Source organism: Rhipicephalus microplus, chromosome 4 (genome assembly GCF_043290135.1).
Source record: "Rhipicephalus microplus isolate Deutch F79 chromosome 4, USDA_Rmic, whole genome shotgun sequence".
In the NCBI taxonomy this organism is placed as follows: Eukaryota; Metazoa; Arthropoda; class Arachnida; order Ixodida; family Ixodidae; genus Rhipicephalus; species Rhipicephalus microplus.
In genome coordinates this window covers 112,078,012-112,095,412 of record NC_134703.1, presented here as the reverse complement: position 1 = coordinate 112,095,412, position 17,401 = coordinate 112,078,012, and the positions used below count along the sequence as shown (strand labels likewise).

Below are 17,401 nucleotides of genomic sequence, written 5' to 3'. Positions count from 1 at the left end.
AAGTGGTTAGCATTTAATAACGTCCACTATATTTTTCTTCGTTTGTCGGTCGGTTCTGATTTTGTATTTTGAAAGCGCAGTTTCACTGGGCTCTTCCGCGGTATATAGAGTAGATCATTCTATCGCTGCAGTTGTGCATAGCAGCATTGACAAAAAAAAAATTAAACCAACAGTTCTGCGATCACTATCTCGACAGTCAGAGACATTGTGCCTTCGGCTTTAGTTGCACAGCAAGATTTTTTTTCTGAAATGGGGGTTTCCATCATACCATATGTATGTTCGTGTGTGCGTTTGTTTGTGCCCATGCAAAATCGAAAAAAAGTTCTTGGCGGGGAGGAATAACCTACACCCTCCTCTCTGACCGGCTTTGACAGAAAGTAGATAAGTCCTAAACCCTCCTCTCTGATCGGCTCAGACAGAAAGTAGATATGACAGTTATATTTTTATCGGATATAGGGCATACACTTTTATACTTTCATAACTGAAGAGATGTAGCAAAAATGCAACACTTGCCAAATGAATACGCCACCTATCGGGAAAATGTATTTTTTTTGCGTGCAAGATATACTGCAAGATGCGTTTCTTCCTGCTCACTTATGGGACACAATAAACTTCAGAAAAGAATACGAGGTACCAGCACAGCCATTGAAAAAAAAGCAAACTTTTTTTCTGTAACACTGCGTAGCTTATTAGGCCATGCACCTCATGATACCAACGCACATATGAAAACCCAAATGGCATTCATTTTCGGAGCTCTCCCCTAGAAAGTTCTTCCACACTTTGGCATCACTTCTCAGCCAGACGTATGATTTGAGACAGTGACTGCGAGCTTTTAATTCATAGTATGCGTGATAGTTAAAAGTTAGAGGACAAGATGTTTATGCTTAAAACGGAAATCTGCTAGTACGATGACTGTCTTGCACACGTAAATGGCTGGCATGCTGTGATTGTATGGATGAAGCTTTCATTTTTTTCATTTTGATAGTTTTTAGCACACTATTGTTTCTTCGGGCTTTCAAGTCTGTTATGCATGGACTACGACACCGCTCTACGTTAAACTGAAAGGCTATGGTAAATACATGAGCAATGTGCAATCTTTCCGTATCCCTTGTTTTACTACTACTAGACTGTTGCTTTGTTCTGGGCTCGAAATGAACTGGTGAGCAAGCAGATAATCGCCATGATGCCGGACTCTACAGCAATGGCTGCATCCAGCATGCCGTAACGCTCGTTAACTCCGGAACCAGACAACCGTCGTACTGAGATGATGCCCAGCTGGGCAGTCACGCTGTACGAACAGGGGTCCTGAGTCCTGCAGAGTCCCGAGGCCTACAGCAGGACCGATTAAAGAAATCAAGGATCAGCTCTTGATCAGCGCGCTTATTAGCTTTGTAATCCCGGTGTGGCCCCGCTTCTACATCGATGCTTAGCCTCAGATTCGGAACCACAAGAAACAGATTTTCGGTAAATGAAGGATAGCGCACAGTATCGGTGCCGAAATCTTGTTAACGCAATGAAAGGCTTGCCAGACTGTCCGAGATCAATCCTATTGGAGAAGAGGTATGCAGAACACATACTCGGAGAGGGTGCAATCATGTGAAAGCGGAAAAGGAAGCGCAGGAAATAAAGTAATATTCACGAGTCACTGTATTTCGAAAACTGACAGAAATGAATCACCGCTTAGAGACATAAAATACTATGAGAACTCACGGGAAAGTGTATAAGCGGAGACATTGAACATGGCGTAATAACGTCGTTGTTAATTTGAAATTAACAAAAAGTCACTTTTGCAGCAATAGCGAAAGAATGAATGCATTAGCAGCAAGTTGGGATATTAAGTTAAGTAAGTCATATATAGAAGCCCTAAAAGCAATTTCAATTGTTTAAAACACGAGCTTCCTAAGTTAGGAGATGTACTGTGCAGTGGCATAAATCGTTCATGAGAAAGTCAGAGGGGTCCTGATGCTCCCCCCTTTCAAGTGCTTAGGCGAGGGTGTGAGGAGGGGGCACACTGCTTTCAAGTGACCCCTCTTGTAATTTATCTTAAGAGCACGTTAAAGAACCCCAGGCGGTCGAAATTACCAGAGCCCTCCACAACGACATCTCTCATCGTCATGTCGCGTTTTTGGGACGTTAAATCCCGAAAATTGCTGTTTAAGTTGATCAATCAAACGCCATATAACTGGGTGGCTTGACGGTTAACTATAGCACGTTCTTTGAATGCCTGCTTCTCTTTGGGGGTGTACCAGTGTTTAATACCCCTCAGCTGTGTGAGATTACTGAAATAGGAGCTGCCTCTCGACTGGTTTAAAAGAAAAGTCAATATAACAATGCAATTCCGCTGCCTAAGAATCCATATTTTTTGTGAATTTTAATGCAATGAATTAGTATTTTTTATGAGTTAAAATAAGACAAACACTTATGTCAACAAAATGGCTATCGTGACAAGACTTTTGTGTTCACTTGCGATTTTTTTTATTTACGCCAGTGCGGCGTACAAAAGGCCTGACGAGAGAGAACCAATGATCACGCCAAACCGCGTGCAAAATTACTGTGTTTATAAGAAAGCACTTTAGGTTGTTAAGCATACAACTGCTTGCACATTACGCCAGATAGGCAGCGTCTGACCGTACCGGTCCTCCAAAATGCTACCTATAGGACGATAGTGTATCAAGCTCAATGCCACTGAACGCTACCGGAGTGTTTACGAGAACCGAATGCGAAGCCACCAGCCGTAACAGTTCGGCGTCTGGCTGCCACGTGTTATGTCATGTTCATAGACAAAAAATATGTGACGAGTATTTTTAATGCCTACTTTTGAATTAGGTCGTTTCTCATAGCACGCAGTAATTGTGCTTTTTTTTTCTTCTTTTTAGCTTATCGCTGTTCAGCCAGTTTCTTAATGTGTGAGTCATATCTTCCTTTGTTTTTTTTGCTGTTTTTTCTGCTAACCTCATTCTTTTCTAAGCAGTGTTTATTGTCATGGCTATTTCTCTGTTATTTGCTTCGCACTGTCGCTGTGACCCGCTGCTTTTATATTCTCGTTGTTCTTTCTTGTAGTTTCTCCTAATCAAAACCTAATTATGTGTAGTACTATTAAGAATACTTGTTTTGCTGTTTCCGTGGCACGGCACTAAGACCATGGGATTGTTCCTGAACATCAGCATTTTTGTTCGTGGCTCTGCAGTGGCCTCGTGGCTCCCACTTGTGAGACTGTAGACAATATTCATGCTGTAACAGCCATCTTGAAGCACTGCATCCGCAAAGAGGCTCGAGATAGAAGATGCGGCTCCTTCTATACCAGTTGCTGAGCAATGCCTGTGCGATGCACAATGCAATAACGCTGTTGGTGTTGTATATACCGTAGTTATCACCTTGCTTTAGCAGCAACTGTAGCAGCCAGCAAAGCGATGAAGCTGGCAAGCACATCTGAATTAATAATTAAGAAATGATTTCGATTACTAGGTCAGAAACGATAAGAATTAATTTTTTATAGCACGTCACCGGAGGCAGTATAAGGAACGAGGTTCAAAAAAACGGTATCATTACTTTCACGACGCGACATCAAGCGATAGTTGACCAACTGCCTTTGTTGGCGCTGCGCATATTAATATCCAAATGACGCACGCGGATTTCTTGCTTTAGTGAGTTCGCCTCGGCTTGTTATAGCACATATATCTGGGATTACTGACAGACAGTTAAGACCTCGGCATACAGAGGTTGGCAGTCCAGCAAGCCCGCGAGGTGGCGTTTAGGCAAGGCCTCGATGTTCTCCCCTGGGAGACCTAAGCTTGGGTCGTTTACACCTAGCCGGACGTTCAATAATATTGAATTCATTCATCCAGCAAATCTGCTCTGTCGTCTCCGCATGAAAAGACAAATGAGTAGATTCCATGTTAGACTAGACCATCGGTGGCTGACTGGTATACCTCAACTATAATTGCACAAATTTTCATATCCACGGAGAAGAATTAACTAGACTTAGCCCAAATCTGACGAACATGCATTCACCTGAGCGCGAACCTGCTCGAGGAAATACCAAATTAAGTGTGGCTCAGGACAAGCTTGAGAGATTCAGCTTTTACCCTAAAAACCGCATGGTGCATTTCCACAAGTTAATTAGGCTTTGTGGGATTCAGGTCCCAACTACGTGCGACTTGGCATCAGCTCAGGGAGTTGTGCTTCTCTTAATAATAAACGTGCACCCTACCTTTCGCCATATGTTTTTGTCCGCAAGAAAAAATGTGCGAGCTTCCCATATTACAATGAAAATGTAAAAAAAGACTAAAAGAAGGTAGATAAAAGATTTAGAGTGTAGTGCTACCTGCAATACAGGTCAAACAAAAAAGTAAAATACATATACATTTATCATTTTTGCCTGGTGTCTTATTTTGCTTGTTAAAATTCACTATATAATATTTATTCGCATTATCACTGTTTTATGTAACCAAAAAAATTTAAAAAGCTGCAGTTCAGTACACCTTCTGTTATTTTAGCACTTTAGTCAGCTTTTTGAAACCAAATTTACTTAGTGCTTGTTTTTAGAATTTTTTTTCGCTGAATTATCTGTTTCGCCGTAGTGTAACCACGTGATTGTCTCCTAGCCAGCATCTTTACACAAGTTAACGTTGAAATTAAAAAGCAGGCTATTGGCTCCACCGAATCAGGAAGTTGTCCCAAAAATAATAATCATTACCACGTCATCATTCAAAATTTGTATCAATTGTGAAAACTGATTTTAGAAATTGACATGTATTAAGAATGCTAGCAAGTATTTAGTTCAAAACAGCTTTGAGTGAGTGAAACCATTTTTCAAGAGTGTGGCTAATGTTCCTGTGACGATTTCCTAGTAAAATGTTCCCAATGCAGCACTATTTCACTTCGATAGGTTGCATTTGACCCAAACCATTTCTTTTTAAAGATATTTTACTTTACTGGACGCAAGTAAGTTTTATAAGCGCCGATTGGCTGCAACTCAGGGACAAATAAAAAGTTGTTCGACTTAATGCGAAAGTATTTTAAATTTTAGAAGTGGGTTTTAGTTGACGGCTTAAATTATTTACAACTTGTTGCCGGAATGTGTAGCCTACTGGTTATTTCATAAAAAAAAATGTGACTGACGTCCTCGGTGAATTCTGCAAAGCTCTAATTATTTTCACATATACTTAAAGCGTATTAAACACGTCAGCTGTGAGTTGATGAAATTCCCATGCATTATTCCTGTACAGCCTCACGTATGGCCGCGTAGTCTGATTGAGCCCAGTCCTTGAAGGAGATATGACGGGAGCAGATAGCAAGACCCGCATTTTGTTATTTCCAGTATCTGCAGAAGATTCATAATAGCTCACAGTGCACTCAGCGACATGGCGAAAAGGGGACACACGAAGACAAGCGCTGACTAACAACCTAAATTTATTTCGAAGGAACACGCGGGTGTAAATAAAGGGGAAGAAAATAACCACCCATGTGTAGCACAAAGCCTGAGAAATCCAAGAAACCTCTATGCCTTTACTTGTAGCTTCGTGCTACAAACGGGCGACTTTCTTGATTGATTTGTGGGGTTTAACGTCCCAAAACCACCATTTGATTATGAGAGATGCCGTAGTGGAGGGCTCCGGAAATTTTGACCACCTGGGGTCGGTTGATTTTCTTAACCCTTCTGCCTTATTGCAAGTTTCAGCGGAACTCATTTGCAATACTTATGCGGGTATAAATATGCAGAAGTGCTCATTCACGAGTACATGCTGTCGATTACGAGAAAGTCGGGACACCAAGGTACGCAAGGGCTAGAACCCGGACGCTTTTCAGTTTTTAGCTTAAGTACAGTGACATTTCTCAGTGCTTCTGATTTACCATGATCTGTATCTTTAATATCCTCTTACAAATGCCTTGTCAATAGTTCCTGAAGTCTAGTACGTATACATCAGTAATATGTCCTGCAAGCCGGTAGCTGAAAATGCAAATAAATGTTTTTTGCTGGTAGATACCTCATCATGGCTAGAGAAAAACAACTTTACTGCCATCACAGCTTTGCTGGCCACTGGTCAATAACAACTTTTCACACAATGTGGTGACGAGCCAATGTTGTCACTCAGTTATTACTTAAGGTGTAATTTATTTCTCTTAAGAAAAATTGTGTAATGCTGAGTAAATTTGTTCTCCTCCAACGCCAATATGCATAGGTAATCAGCTTCTAATAGATGTCAGGCAATTATTTCGCAACCGAGAACCTAATTCGCAGACCTTAATGTGCTCGATTTTAACCGTCTTATGGGCTGTGTGTTTAAGGCATGGCGCGAAAAATTTAAACAAGATGACTTCTTGTCACTAAACGCGGGCTCAAGAGATGACGACACAGGTCACAGAGACGAGATGAGGCTCGTGGGTGAGAAGAACCTGTGGAGCAGCGCTTCAGAGTTTCCTTTCGAGATTTGCGTTTTAGGTTATAATATAAAACTTAGGCGACGCCATGCAGTAGAGGGCTGTAGATGCACTGAGTACTGCATTAGTTTCATTTAATAAAATTGAATGACGTCTAGCTGCAAAGCGCGACTGCAGCAAAGCATCTGTAGTCGCGCTACGCATCTTCCAGAGAAAAATGCCACGCATGCGTACACTTTGTGCAGTTGCAAACTGGGTATACAAGAAAAAAAACTCCTTTTTTTCGTTAGATATACATTCTCCATTACAGGCCTCATAGTTTCCTAGACTACCTATTCGCAAGTGCTTCCACCTGTATGCTCGAGCATGTGGTGAGCACGCGTGGGGCCGCCTGTAGTTGACGTATTCGGCTTTGAGTTAAGTCATGGTTTTCTTCGTACAGGCCAGCAAGGAGTTCCTCTAAAGTATTGAGGTAGCTACGCTGAGAAAACAGTGAAGGTGCTGGCCTTCCATCTCTTTTCTCGTCTCCTCACCATCACTTCCCTATCTAATATTTTGCTGCACAGTGCTACACAAGTATAATAAATGATTTACTCTCAACCCCTTTTTCCTTCCTCCTCAACCCCCCGTGTTATTTTTCCTCACTTGCTCTACTGTGCTTTACAAGCCTTTGACAACCTTTCCTCTCTCCCACCCTCAGTCATCCTTCCTTTGATGTACTCCACAAAACAATGCTTTACCCATTACACCCACCCCACCCTTTCTTTTCCGACTATTGCTGAGCTTTTTTGTGCCATGCTGGACCCTCTCTTCTTTTAGTTGCTCTCGCGACACTCCTCAATTTTGTTCAACGTCCATTGCTATATCATATAAGGCTAAACTTTGCACGCTCCCCATTTCTGACCTCTTCCACCACTCAATTTTTTCCCTACTTCATTGCTAATGACTGTACCCCAAAAAGAAATCCAAAAAGGCAGAATTTTGGGAGGAGATGGACGCGTGAAGAGATCGTCAAGTGTCGCAGGAAAGAATATTTCGACAAGCTTACTGTAAGCCTTGACGAGAATGTGTCCATCAAGAAGAGAAGTGCGCTCGTGAAAACATCAGCTCCAGCGACCCCATGAAAATTCTTTATCTGCACAAGGCTGTCCCATCAAATGCGAAGCAGCTCAGGGGCTAAGCACTTCGGCGTCTCCTGTCATCATGATGTGTCTTGTAGACACTCTTCATTAAAAACGGTTATGTGCCACAATAGTAAACTTCACTTCTTGCCCCAGGTTCACTAAAAATGAAGGTGATAGTCAGCCTAACAAATAGCCGATGACGTTAGTGGAGTGAAGACACCCTTCCAAGCATGCCATAGGGAATAAGCACCACCTTAGCGCAAGATGCATTCCGACGCAGCCTTCTGACGACAATAGTGGAGAGGAAACATCGACAAAGTTCCCTAAAATTATCTAGAGGGTCTGGCGCTGCAATCGTTCAGCTACCGTGAAAATGATGGGTAGTACATGCATTTGCCCAGTCTTCGTGCTAGCGGGCTTCGAACGAAGTCATGGCTTCGTTTGTTGCAATGTTTCGCTTATGTTTCGATAAAAGAACAAACCGTTTTGAACTTCATGACCTGATTGAAACTGGTGAGCCTAAAGGATTAGGGTGGTCAAGCATAGCTAAAGTACGAAGATTTGACAAATCTGTGTACTACCCACCATTCCCATGTTTGCTGAACCACCGTGTGTGGCAGCTACCATAGACACCAGCGCCAGAGTTCCCTCTAATGTACTTATAGGAAACTTTACGAAAACATCTTTCCCCACATGCCCGGTTTCAGGCTTAGAATTACAAGTGGCTCATCTATGAAATCTCTCCCAAAACACTCGAATCGACGATGGGTGTCGCCAAGCTAAGGCAGCTCCGCTGTTAAATATGCTAGATAAATATCGGGCAGTACTTCACAATAGTACCGATGGTACCACCCTGCCGTGGTTCTCCAGTGGTAAAGTGCTCGGCTGCTGACCTGCAGGTCACGGGATTGAATCCCGGCTGCTGTGGCGGCATTTTCAATGGAGGCGAAAAATCTGTAGGCCCGTGTGCTCATTTTAGGTACACATTAAAGAACCTCAGGTGGTCAAAATTTCCGGAGCCCTCCACTATGGCCTCTCCTATAATCATGTTGTGGTTTTGGGACATTAAACACCACATATCAATCAATCAATTACCGATGGTACTGTATGCAGAGGGTACAACTAGCTTAAGTCATCCTGAGTCTTTATGCTATATATGGTGATAATCTAGAGTTCGGCTGTCTTCCAGAATAGCTCTTCATGTATTATGCACAATAAAATGCACTGAAAACATTTAGGTTCCATTTGATCCTTTACTCAAGCGGTTACAAAGCAAAGAAATGCTTGAAATGGTGTCGTTTAGGTGTCTCTCGTGCATTGATTTCTAAACAAGGGGCAAGACCTTCCAACTAAGTACTGGTAGCCACAGCAATGAATGAAGGATGAATGAAAAAAAAATAAATTTTAGGCAAGAATGTGAGACAACGACGATGCAGCAAGCAGGGCAAGCCACAGCTTTGGTGATATACGCGTGCGACCCGAGCTTTTGCTTGCTTGGAGTTCGTATTACTGCGTTCCTCGGCCTTCGAGTTCGTCCGTGTGTGAATGAATCACGTGTCCAAACAAAAAAAATAAATAAAACTTCCGCGCTCGATTCCTTATGGGAGTCTACCAGGGAAGTTTATTAAACCTTCTTGAATTTGTCTCAATGACGCGTATAGCAGTTCGCTGCTTTTTCTAGAACTTCCTTTTCTGGCGTTGCTGTAAAGGCGCCTTTCATGTTTTCCATGCGTTTGTAGACGCATGAAATGAACGAAACATTACCAGATTAACTAATCTTGTAGCGTTGACATCAGCCACATAAAGCGACCACCGAAAATCGAGTTCGACAGTGAATTTTCGCAGAGCACACATCTCGACTGTTTGCACCATGCTCGATGGCACCCTTCCCGCCACGGTGGTCTCGTGTTTAAGGTGCTCCACTGTTGACCCGCAGGTCGCCGGGTCAAATCCCCACCATGGTGGCCACATTTTTCGTGAAGGCGAAAATGCTTGAAGCCTGTGTACTTCCATATAGCTTCAAATTAAAGAACAAGAGGCGGTGAAAATTTCTGGAGCCCTCCCCGACGGCGTCTCCCATAACCATATTGTAGTTCTGAGACGTTAAACCACAGTAGTTATTAGGCATTATGCTATTCCAGCTGCTGCGGTGGTGCAGTATAGTTACGAGGCACGGCTGATGATCCGAACGACTCATTCTCGATTCCTGCCGTGGCGGTCACCTTTTCGACGGAAGCAAAAACGCTAGAGTGATGTGTACCTAAATTTAGGTGCCCGCTGAAGAACAAGTAGTCGAAATTTTGGGAGTCCTCCATCAGTGCGTGCCTCATATATTCAATGTGGTTTTGGCTCGAGAAACACTCGGGACTGATTAGTGTCTTTCTCTGAGTCCGCTTATATGCGTAAAAATCAATTAACAGACGAAAACACTTCTCGATAAAGATTCACGGAACAATTACGGCAGTGAACTATTATTCGACAATTGATGAAGAAAATGAATCGGCCATCTCTAAAACACACACACACACACACACACACACATATATATATATATATATATATATATATAACCTTCTCACGGCTGGTTATTTTTTCATCCACTTTTCTTTCTTCTTATTTACATTCAATTGGTTCTAATAACTTCCCCTGTACATTCCTTGGCATTACTGTCTGTTAGATCTCATTATATCTGTGTATATATATATGGGAAAGTTCAGATTCCACTTTTGTGACTATTAAAATGCGTATGAAGGGGCACTGGATAGAGAGGGGAAGGGACTCATGCAGTGTCGGCTTGCCGTTGTTGGTCTCCTGCGATTTTATAAGTGCTCCAGAATTCCTTGAAAAAATTGGTCCCGAATCTGCACGTTAATCTGCAAATGTCGTCGAAAGACGATAGTCTTGCGTGTGAAGAGAGTGAACAGAACATTTATTTGATGTTCTGCGCAAAAAACTTGGTGAATGACATTCTGTAGGCGCTGCGTTATAGAGTGCGTCGAGCGTGCAGCGGAGGCGAACGAGCGCTTCAAGTCTCGTCAAACGTGAGACATGAGCGCTATCTGGCAGTTTTCTTGGAAAGTGAAACGCGCGGCTTTAAGACGGGCGTGCGCGCGCGTCTCAGAGGTGATAAGGTGTATAACGCAAGGCGACGAATAGGTGCCCCCACCATGTCGTCTTAGCAAAGCGTTAGAAACACTCGCCTCTTCGTGCAAGCGTTGCATGGTCAGCGCAGCGTGATAAACGCTACGGTCCTTCGAATCACTTATGTATGCCTTTTCTAGTAAAAGAAGAACATACAGAATATATACGTGTTGTTATGGGGCTTCAGATATGCGCAATAATTGATTTTTAATGGAAAATCGCAGAAGTATGCACGCTCAATCTTGAGCAACATCGCTGGGCGCTGCGGATGGGGTCGACTGTTCGGCGTATCGACTGGTGCCGTTCAGAGTACCCGGTCCCGTAAGGGTGGATAAGCAGACACACATACAGATCAAAATTTTTTTCGAAGGTCCCCAAGAAAGAATATCGTCTTTAATACCCGTGTGTAAGTAAATTAACCGTGCCCTGAGGGAGGCACCCCGAACCACCTGCTTATCGCTGCAAATAAAATGGAAAGCAAACAGTTTAAACTTTCAATACATCGGAGACCTATGGCTGCTACTATTGCCCCCCACCTCGATTACTGTAGCCTAGCACACGTTGAACTTTGAGTGGAGAAATCCGACTAAGTAAATGTTGTACTGAGGCTAGGGCGGAAATGGTACCCACACTTTTACTGCCCCATTAGATTGCACGGTGCCTCTCTGCCTTCCCCCTCCCCCGCCTACGTCTGTGCTAACTAAAATTCCACTGAAGCTATTACTTTCGTTCGTTTGCCTTCAGGCGAAGGAGAAAAGCTTCCATCATTGTTTACGAAGCTTCTTGGGGAGGGGGCAAGTACCAATGCGTATTAGTTTAACCAAGGGAAGGCTAATAACTAAGCAGGGTCAAAGTTAGTGGTCATTTTAGGTACCGTTTAACTAACGTAGTGTGATGACGAAAACAGCAGTATCAACGTGTCTGGAAGGCCATATTGCGGCACCGCTGGGCATCTGTTATCTTCTGATCTGTTTCAGTACTGTAGGTCCAGCAGCACCCCGCCCCCCTTTGCAGACATTCAATCATTTTCGGATTTTACAGAGATCGACTGTGTTGTTTTCCTTAACTTGTGAGGCTGATAATTGCCCTGCAAGTGTTTCGCGGTGTACTAGTTCGAAAACAAAACGAATGTGGAAAAAACATGGTGTGACAAGAAAGAAAGAAAGAAAGAAAGAAAGAAAGAGAGGAGAAAAAAGAAGAAAAAACACAAAAAAGAAATAGAAGAAGGAAAGAAAAAACGAAGCAAGAAAGAAAAAAAGAAATAAGGCAAAAATGAAACAAAAATATTCTGTCTATTAATACCAGGGTAAGGGGAAGCGAAGAGAGATGATCCTGTTGAAGAAAAAAAAGGTGTGGGACGCACCCGTTTTTTTTTTTTTTGAAGGTATTAGTACTGAAATAATTATTAAGGTTCGGAAAGGGCGGGGATGATGTGAAACACGTCGGGAGTATGACCACCGTAATTATCAGTCTGCTATTTTATTTTGCAATCATCGCTTATTAGAGTATATACACTGTATCTACCAATTGGGAACATTAATTGAACTCTTTGATTAAGACTTCGTGCAAAAGCACAGGCGCATGCAGAAAACGGGAAAGGTAATTTGCCATTCCGTCCGTGCAGCAACTTTTATTAAATTTGTGCTTAGAAACACGCAGATTCCAATAATTACGCAGGCAGCTGAAGAATCTGCTTTGCAGGCTCAAATTACCTTACTCCTGGTAAAGGCCGCTACTCGATTCTACATTAATTCACTCCTCTCATAGTAATATTATGATTGAATGACTCCGCTTCGTGCAAAAAGGTACTAAAGTTGTTATTCTCTTTGCCAGAACTTTCTAAATCAGCTTTTTAATCATTTGAAAGTGGCGGTCCCACTCCAGCGGCGACCACTCCACATTTTACGCATTGTTGGCGGATGCACTGTGCTCACTGCACTCGACGAATACATTTCAATTGTAGAAATACAGAGAGCTTCCAATTTTCGCTTTCCGATGACAGCTGGTGTTACTGCCGTCACTGAAGCGTTACCTGATAACAATGAAAATAGTGTGATGAACAAAAAGCATTTTTCTGGTACAAGCATGCGTTGCACTGCGAGTATGGCTATACTGTTCAACATGACAATGCGAAGTTTACTGTGTATTTAGGCGAAGTGCTATTCAATATTTTTATGAAGAGATATTTCATATAAACTAATTTGTAATTTATTTACGCTTGAATGAAAATGGGCAAAACATTGAAAGATTGTGTGTGAATATTTTTTTTTGAAGCAGAACAATATTATTTAATGGTTCTGTAGACTACAATACACTTACTTTCCATGCGAAGTTGCTTTGTGCTCTGACAAGAACTTGATGAACTATTGATGTGTCAATGTGGCAGTTTATGGCTCTATTTGGTCACGCATCACCAATGAACCGACAAAACTATGCAAGCTCATACTCTTAACTCCTATATAATAAAGCAGGATTCCCATCTCTATGATTCTACGAGGAGAAAGTTTTTTTTAATCTTTTTTAGGAAACTTACAAGACAGCAGTGAACTTTAAAAAATTATGCAAGCCAGTCCCACAAAAAATGCTTTTTTTTTAAGGGCGAAGCTCTTTACGCCGTGGGTCATTCCCTCCTCTGTAGTAGAAGTAGTAGTAATATGAAGTGACCCATAGTTTATAAGTTGCTCTATAGATGGCGCTGTTTCTGTATGTCTTTGGGAATAATAACAATAGATGGCGGTAGTGGTTTTCGTATAGTCAACGATTAAAAAAGATAGATGGCGCTGTTAAAATAAGAAATTCACAGCATATCTACGGCGTGAACGATGACGAGTGGGGCGAAGGGTCCGTGCTTGCTTCCGTCTGTCCTATACGTGCTCTAATGTGATAAGAGCGGACGGACGGACGGATGTACAAACGACCAGACAGACACACAGACGTAAGGACGGACAGACGGATGGACGGATGGACAGACGGACAAAACTAAAGAGAAACGATAAAGGCCGTCCAGCTCCACACTTCTTACAGGCTGGGCCTTAAGTTATAACGGCAGGGCTCGTTAAGCTTTTCGTCGCTCAGAGTAGTGCGAACACAAATTATTACCATCATGACCCGGCACGTATTCTCCTCGCCCCCTTTTCATTTTCCGTTTCGCTCCCGCATGATGTGAGCCGACTTGTGCGAGGTAGGATGGAATGAATACAATGTTCGAGAACACGTGTACGGAGACAGAGATAAGGGAGAAAAGGAAATGGAAGAAGGAAATAAAAATAAGCTACACAGAGTGAGAAAAAGAGAAATTAACGTGTACTGAAAAGTGATAGAAAAATAGCACAAGAGAAAATGAAAGAAAATAGATGAACGATTGAGTGAAAACAGAAGAAGAATATGTGGCTCATAGTATAATCGCGTATACTGTAGCATAAAAGGGGATGGGAAAGTGAAGCTACGGGAGGAGGAAAAAAAAAGAGAAATGTCATTAGCTCCGCTGATTGTTCTGTCCTCACTCCACTAGAGTGTAGCTGTCCCAAAGTTGCTGTTTTTGTTTTTTTTTGCCACATAGCATTCTGTAAATTCTGCTTTCCATGCTGACCGTATGAGGCCTCTTGCGAACTTAGACGATTAACACTCACTAGCGTTCAGAGATGCACTGAATCTGTGAATTAATGGATTTTTCAAATTGGTTGAAAATTCAATCATTGCATCAAGTATATAAAGAAACTAACGGTACTATTCTAACAGCAGTGCCATACATAGTTATTGTTAACTAAATCTAGCCAACCTCAATTCGGAGTGATAACATGTGCGTTGACCCTGCAATTAGGATTTGTCCCATGTAATCAAAATGTCCCGTGGGGAGACGTCAAGTAAAAGCCTTGTGTTTGACAGGTGCAATCGCTGAAATGTTAGGTAGTGCTTGGGAATTATTACAATATCATGTCATGGTCCTTCTTTCAGACGATAGTCTTTCTTGAGGTACTTCTACAGTCCGTCTTTCCATTGGTTTGTGTGTCACACGATTCAGCTGACAGGCGAAAGTTTAGGCACATCCTCAACACCTACTCGTCTTGATCTGCTTGCTGCATTCATACTTGCGAGCATTGTCAATCAAAAAGCAAGTATTAAGCATATTTGAGGGTAACATCGATACACAAGTATAACTTAGTGTGTACTTTATTCCTAAAATGCACAGATACGTGATTCTAAAGGCCACTGTGCTTATTACGCTTCACTGGCAATGTGACGCTATCAAAATAAAAGCGGGCGTTTTGTGCGGCTTACTAAAACGACATGGTGCTGCCACCTACAAGTGGTTGTGCGTTCCAGAAAACCTTTAGTTTCTTGAAATTACTGCCAAATCGCATCCACTTCTCACGCAGCGCAGCGCCTGCTTGCTTCGCCCCGAGCCAGTGGGATCCCGGACTAAGGATGACGATCTTCTCGAGCAGAACGTCAAATAGACGTTTTATTCTGTCGCTCTTTAGACAGAAGGTTATCGTTTTTTGACGACCTTTGCCAGCAAAGTACGCAGATGCGAGTTCATTTTTTTTCACTGCTTCACACTCTCTGCCGAGTTTCGTACACATTGCTGTTGGCATGTTCTGCGAAAATGTTGTGCTAGCGAAGCAATGGCATGCTCTTGGGGACAGGTGAATATTTTTATCGTGGCTTGTCTGATCAAATAAGAAAGTTTCACTCGTGACAAGAAAACTAACGCTTACAAGAGAGTTACAAGCAGTTAAGTAAGGAAAAAATTACATCATCTCCCACTAAAGGGAATCAATGGGCGCTAACGCTAACACTGGCATCGCCGTTGAGGCAGGCACTCATCGAGGCGTTGCACAGGACAAAAACCTGGGTAGGCACGAAGTACGCAGTGATTTACCGTTGTTTACAACTGGAACATGAGGATGACTGCTGCTAATGGGCATCGAGAAACAGAAGACTCCGATTTGACACAGACAGCCGTAGTGCGCTTTTAGTTGGTACGCATGCTGTGAATTTTTATTCTTTGACAACTTACAGAAGAAATATCTCACTGGCACTACCTTGGAGGTCCAGATCTAGTGCCTATTCGGTCATTCCAGCGACGCAGGCGGCGCCACGCAATTTTTTTCCGAATCTGGCACACGGTGATAGGTCTTCGACACAGTTCAGTCTCCCGGTATTTATAAGCGCTGATTAGTTTTCATTCAAACAACTATGTGTCTCTTTAGCGAGAGAAAGTGTTGTCTGCAGTGAAACTAAAGGGCCTGACGAGCTTTGCTGCCTGAGGCGTGCACCTCAGCACCGTCTTGTCCGCCATTTTAACCTATTGTCGCGCCATCTATAGCCGCTGGAATGATCGAATATACATGTCTATCGCACGGTTTTGCAATTCAGCAGTCCCTTTTTTCAACAAATAAACTTGCTAGCAGACGCTACCTGAGTCGTCGTTGCGAGGCAAAAGAGTGGGGAGTATAGGAGAGAAGAGAAAGAGGAGGCGCTCATGTGCCATGGGGGTGTAAACCCATGGGGAGGGATCGCTAGAGGAGAAATGAGATAAAGAGGGAGGTGACGTGCATGTGCAGAGGAGCTCGCTGATAAGATGCTTCATATCTAGCAAATTCATATCTAGTAAGTAACCACTGATCTTGCCATATCAACGAGAGATGTGCGTCTTGCATGGTCAAGCGAAGCTCACCCATGAGGTTCAGATCATCTGCCCATTTGGCTGGTTCCAGAGAATTCTCCTAGCAGCCAGAGTGCCGCCTACACAGTGACAAATTGGGACAAGTTCCGTCAGCTGATTGCGCGGTCGCCATCACACGATCACCTGTTCACACTAGTGGGTGATTGTCTGCAGCAAGGTACAGTACGACGACTGCGAAGCATAGACAAGCCGAACCCTGACCTAAAGCTCTTGAGACTACATGCTTGTCGACGACGTGATTACAGCAGGGCACAGCGTTTCAAAAGAAGCTCTGATTGGACTTTTATAACCGCTTAGATGCACCCATTAGGTGGCACACAAAACAACATCGTCGAAGAAGCTGGGCCGCGTTGTGTAGCTCGTTGCATATAGCGAGCTGTTTTGGGAGTGTATGGTGAATACTGAAGGCTCTCCGAACACCTGAAATCTGCAAGTACCCAATTACAGCATTGTGCATCACGACTGGATGGTCACCGAAAATCATTGCGGAAGATTTTACCAATATTTTCACTTGTCCTATGTCAACAGAACAACGCCAGTCATCGTTCCGTAACAATTTTGTATGAACCTCCATGCGAGATGGATGAGGCAGAGCTGCGTCATGCACTTAGCCTCTGTTAACGTCGCACTGCCCCAGGCGAAGATGGTGTTACGTACCAAGCCTTGCCAAACATTAAGGAGGTCTTTCATCAATGTATCCTGGACGAATACAACAAAGTGTGGGAAACGAGTATGATTCCTGCTGCATGAAAGTCGTTTGTGGTGAAGCCAATTTTAAATCCTGGTGGCCTTACACAACTCCTGAAGTTATACCGGCCAATATCACTAACTTCTAATGTTATGAAGCTGATGGAACGTATGGTGCTGTTTCATCTGGACACCAAATTACAGGAGCTCACTTTCTTCCTTGATGTCATGAGCAGTATTCGTCGCCACCGTTCAGCCCTCGACAGCATAGCAGATCTTGTATCATCGCTTGAATCTGCTCGAGCGAACAAGCATTTAGTGTATGTTCCTATTTTTTGGCATACAGCAAGCGTTTGACCCGGTGTCACATAAGGCGATT

General features: G+C 43.0%; 1 protein-coding gene across 1 annotated transcript in view; it reads right to left on the bottom strand.

The window, feature by feature from the left end:
• LOC119172275 (corticotropin-releasing factor-binding protein) overlaps positions 1 to 17,401 on the bottom strand; it is a 94,506-nt gene that overhangs the window by 61,596 nt on the left and 15,509 nt on the right. The gene's annotated exons all lie outside the window — the stretch shown is intronic.